This window comes from Strongylocentrotus purpuratus, unplaced genomic scaffold (assembly GCF_000002235.5).
Source record: "Strongylocentrotus purpuratus isolate Spur 01 unplaced genomic scaffold, Spur_5.0 spur5_contig_837, whole genome shotgun sequence".
Taxonomy (NCBI): Eukaryota; Metazoa; Echinodermata; class Echinoidea; order Camarodonta; family Strongylocentrotidae; genus Strongylocentrotus; species Strongylocentrotus purpuratus.
In genome coordinates, this window is record NW_022145543.1 from 1 (window position 1) to 5811 (window position 5811).

Genomic DNA, 5811 nt, shown 5'->3' on the forward strand with positions numbered 1-5811 from the left:
GCACTCATTGAAAGATGAGAGCGTCATTCGCATTTGTGGCAAAAGAAAGAAAATAGCGAACCAATCAGCGGATAGAAAACGTCAAGGATAATTAAGCAAAACCTATTTCCATAGTGGTCAGCGAAGGTGGGAAAATTCGCATTATGGCAGCTAAAGAGGCAACACAGCGAACCAATCAGCGAAAAGAAAACGCCAGAAATTCAGTATATATCTATTCGGCATAAAGCAATTTTGTAAAACCATATAACACAGACCAGGACAGAAGTGATTTTCGCTTTCACATCAGATTTATATCACACCAGGTATCAATATAGTTGATGTGGGCCTATACGAAGAACACTTAATATGCGACTTCTGATGATATCTGGTGTCTTTCTGTTTCAAATTCTGTTACATCAAGGTAAGACGGCATTTGAAAACCATTGACGGTGATTTAAACTTGTTACAATATTTTTTCTTTTTTTTCTTAATTTTTTCGAACATGCTTTGTTTTGTGCCTTTCTGTTTTAAATTCCTTACTTTTCGGTAGAATAGCATTTTTAAGCATAATTGACAATATTCCAAGTTTTTCCTTCTTTTTTTTTCGAATTTGCTCTAATCAATTTCATAATATCGTTACATTACGGTTAGCAATATGTTATTCATTATTTTTAGGCCAACACCAATAGCATACCCCTTTTCTCTCCATATTCCGATTTTTTTTTTTCATTTTGAGAATAGGCTAAACGTAAAACGTAAACCTTATTAATAAAATCCGACTACAATCCGATTTTGGAGGAAATACACACAGCTTTTTATATGAGCATTCAAACATGTTAAGTCTTAATGGTCGAGGATCTGTCATGTCATCTGTCATGTGATTAATAATATCGAACTTTTAGGTGATTTCTAGCTTCATTGAAGGAAGAAAAGATAAATCGGCTAAGAAATTATTGTAGCGGCGTCAGACCCGCGTACGATTGAGGCATATTCGGTTTTAATTCTAATAAAAAGGCTTTAGCGCTCTAGGATTCCGGTTGTTTGTATCGTTATCATCATTCATAAATTAAATCGGGAAGATGATGTTTGTTTAGATTCATATATGTAATGTAACTGGCATTTTTTCGGAAATCAGATCGCAGTAGTCTGCGTCGGTACTTGGTTCAGAAGAAACTGGGTTTGAACATGTTTGACAGATATTAAAACGTATTACCATGACTGATGTTAGGATTGTCATTTATCAACAAAAGTCAAGTTATTGTAGTCACAACTTAATATAGGACTTTTCACAACCTAAGCAGAAATTTGAGAACATAAAAGTGGAAGGGGTAGCTAAGCTTAAAATTTGATCTTGAGAGTAAACTTACAATTATAATATGAATATGTTGTAATAAAATTACGATGAAAGAAATTCGTTATTTTAGATAGTGCTGTTCCACTTTTTATTAATGCTTAAAGCGAGTTACGGTTGTTATTATTACCGGGATTTTATGTCTGCGGCCCTGAATGAAGTGCTCAAGCATACAAGGTATCCATTTACACCTGGAGGAAGAATATCAAATGTAAATCATTAGACGTTTATCATGGGCAAGGATTCGAGTCATCAATCTTATGAGTGAAAGTCAAGAAAATGGACCACTTTACCAGTGTAGTGCAAAAAACGAAAACACCACAAGTCTATATTTCAACTTACGAGAGCATGTTTGCCATGTTATTAGAAATTGCACAGCTCTTTTTTTAATATATCCTAACCTCTGTAAGTTTCTACGTCATAATAATCTTTATTTTCCTTTTCTTGTGTTCTTCAATTCTAAAAAAAAGTTGGGTAACATAATAAGCCACGTTAGGAAACATGGATGAGGTAGAATAAAACAGAACATGCATATTTGTTTGTTAAAATTCAACCCAATCCTGGGTATAATGTACCGAATGCTGGGGAAAATGTAACCAATAAAGGGTAACATTTACCCTATTCTGGTTAAAATAACACTCATTACTGGGTAAAATGTACCAAATCGTGCGTAAAATTCAACTCAATACTGGGTAAAATGTAACCAATGCAGGATACAATGTAACCAATAAAGTGTACCCTATCCTGGGTAAAATTTTACCAAGAAAGGGTAAAATGTACCTAATCCTGAGTAAACTTAAACTCATTACTGTGTAAAATGTACCCAATACTGCGTAAAGTTCAACCTAATGCAGGGAAAATATACCCAAATACTAGGTTAACTGACCCAATGTTGTGTATCACCCGTTAACAAATATGAACACCCCCCTCTTTATTCTTTACCCAACATTGGTAAAATTTTACATAACTTTTTATATTAATGGGCATAACAAATATAACTCTATTCGAACTTTAATATTCCTCGGACATGTCGGGTCAATAAGTGTCTGCTAAAGACATAAATGGTTCACTGCATACTAAGTGATGGAAATGTACAATTGTATACGTGAGTCGTCTATACCGGTCAATATGTAGGAAATTTATATCGGATTCCGACCGATAAAATGTAACTTTAAACCAAGTTTGTTTTGACACGTCATTAATTTTTTCTTTGAGTCTTTAGATACCAATACATTTCATATATTTGAGATTTAGTTTACAAAATATTGCCAAAAAATGAAGCTTGATTTCAGTAAGATTGGCTAAAAAGGTAGAGCGCATGTAAACCATCAGAAGTTTTGAAATTTCATATTAAATTCATTCTGGCCTTACACCAGCCAGCATTATGAATTTAATCACATTTACTTTGTTGTGTAACCCACGACAAATTGGTGTCAGAGTCTCATTTCAAATAAAGACATCATAAATTATACGCTTGCTTTAAAGATTTATGCTGTTTCACAACAAATTACCTTTAAAGCCACACTGTCCTACTTATAGCTACTTGCTCCCTCTATATAGAAAACTTCCCAGATCGGTGCCTGTGGTCCCCCGTGATCCTCTTTTTCTTATGTTAAATAAGAGCTGAGTTAATGAGATAGCCACCTGTCACAATGACCTCGCTGGCTCGCTGGGTGGTCTAATCCCTTCTAGCTGAAGTAGTAAAGCCTGCCTTTAATAGCAACGTAGCACTCGCCTCTTTTACTCATCGCCTTCCCTCTTGTGGTGTTTACGTGCTTTGAAGGAGAATTTATTCTTGCAGAACGTTTTATTTGGTGGAAGCAGAAAAATCAAAGAATAAACTATAAAACATCTCGGAAAAAAAAATAGAAAGTTATGCATAAGTTTTAAGTCAACATCACAAATGACATGGAAGTAATTCAGGAAACATCTATGGCCAATGCGGTCATACTACTTATAATGGGTAATATTAAAAAAGGGATAAATATCCCATATATTATTCGTAACAAAATGATCCCCACGGACTGGCCATTTATCATTTCTCACATAAGAAAGAAATAATTTTGCGAAAGATCATGTTTTTTACCCATAAATTTGAAAAGTTTATTGTATCATTGAAATGAAAAACACACTTTGCAGGAGGGGGGGGGGGGGGGTTAATGCAGCATAGAGATTACAGGTAATACGTCCAGTAATAGTTTTAAGGTTAATAAGTCCAGTCTCACAATAAAACTATAGCTTTCACTTGAAACGGGAACAATCGGACAAACAAATCAAAACAAGCTCGAGGAAAATCAAATTAAAAGAAACTTTTTCCTAACTTTAACTAACATGAAGAGCTATAGAAAAGTATAACAAATAATAATATACTAGACAGATTAAATACTTGGTTTTGCATTGCTGATGTCTCGATGACGTGTTCTCTGTTAATCATTTGCCTTTTGTAATAATTTCCCTTGTTATCCCCAAGAAATGTCATTTCCTGATGCCTTTGCTTTGGTTGCTAGATGTGAAATTACGTTAATCCGTACATACATAGAATAGACAACCTTTGATAACACATTTTTTGATTATATGAAATGAATTCTCAAAATACATGCACTAGACATTGGTAGTCAATCATTATGTACATAACTTTTATTAAAAATAATCATGTTTAGGATTTTTACAGAAAACGTTTCACTCTATTTTACTGTATACATGCAAAAACATTAACATGAATATAACTTGGGTACAGCTATGTGAAAATCATGAAAGTGGGAATCTTATAATCAGTATCTATTTATATCAAAACAAAATACAAAATATAAAAAACACAAAAAACACACACACACACACGTACACACAAAAAAAAAAAAAAATCGGCGAATAGTCAGGAATGACGTCACAAACTTATTGGTAAACTTATTATTCCAAACAAACTCCTAACTTTTTTATGCTTCTTTAGAAACGAGATATTTATGGATCGGCTTGTCATGAATAAATTATGCAAGCACCATAAAAAAGGGAGAAAAGAACCAGAAGATAACAGAGAAAAAGAACGGAAAAGGAGAAAGAGTAAGAAAGAAAATAAAAACGAAAATAAATGAAAAACGAAAAAGAACCCGCTATCCTTATAAAATAGGGGCTATGTAAATGTCAAGAAAAGTTTGTCAAAATACAATTTCTATCGCTCGTGACTGCCATCTTATAGTTTTTAAATTGCTGGCAATGGCTTTGCCCCTGCATCCCACCATGGGCCCTGTGGCTAGCCCCCTAAACCTCATCCGTAAAGAAAGAAATGGTTCCCAAGACAACTATATGTTCTAGAAAACTAATTCGTTTAATAAAATTATGGAAATGCAAGCACTACTTTAAACAAACAGAACTTTGTCATTCTTCGCTCATTTTTCCTGATTGAGGTGTCATATGAAAGGGCGGAAGCTCAACCTTCTAGAAATGTGAATTTTTCTTCGAAATTCAGATACCGCCCGCCAAATGTCTTTTTGGTTTCCTTCCTTCAAATTGCTTTTAATCACTCATGCGTGAAATATCCATCATCTAAGTAGCATCACATTCATTTATTAATTATAGTTGTGATTAAGTTATGATAGAACATCGATACTTCTCGGTTTCGTTTTTTCTGGGACGCACTGTAAATTGGACTTATGAACCAACGGAAGAACGAGATCATGATATCGAAGGATAAGGATTAATACCAGATAAGCATTTATCTGTCTCATGAACTTAAACTGTAAATAAAAAAAGATTATTAATTACCATTAACAAGTATGCATCGTATGGAATACATTTCCCCTTCCCCTTTAGGTTTTTTTTTTTTTTTTTTTACTCATTTAGAATATTTTTTAACAATGAAAACTTTTTTCTCTCGCAAAGCTATGATATATTTGATGTTTATGATTGTATCATTTGTAGTTTGAATTTATTTTTTCATTCAATGTATCACTCTTAATCATTACAGTTATCATGTTCTTTTCTTATTTATCTGTATTTTTTTCCTGTTCAATGCTACAATTTTGCTTTTTATCTTTATATTTTCATTGTTGTAATAATGCAAACTTATGTTGTCGCTTGGAGCATTTGATTGAAATCATTGTGTAGGCACATTTAAAGGGCAATCTAGCCTCTGTACTACGTTTGTTTGTATGAAAGCAGAAATTAAGATATTCAAACAGAAAGGCAACAGTTTGAAATAAATCGTACCTTTGATATGAAGGACTTAATCAGCAATTTGGTTAGTGCATTGTGACGTAGTCACGGACAACTCTCCTATTTGTCATGTACAAAAATATCATTAATTTCTGTTTTGTCCTATTAAAGTGCCTTCGTGCGCTTTTGAATGTTTTTAAAAACAGATATATGGCTCCATACAAATGCTGTTCATCATCATCATCATATCATGTATAGCATATTATTGTAGTTCCTCTAAGAAGAAAATACCCTTATGAGTAATACATTTCGGAGTGTGCGCTTGTAAAAAG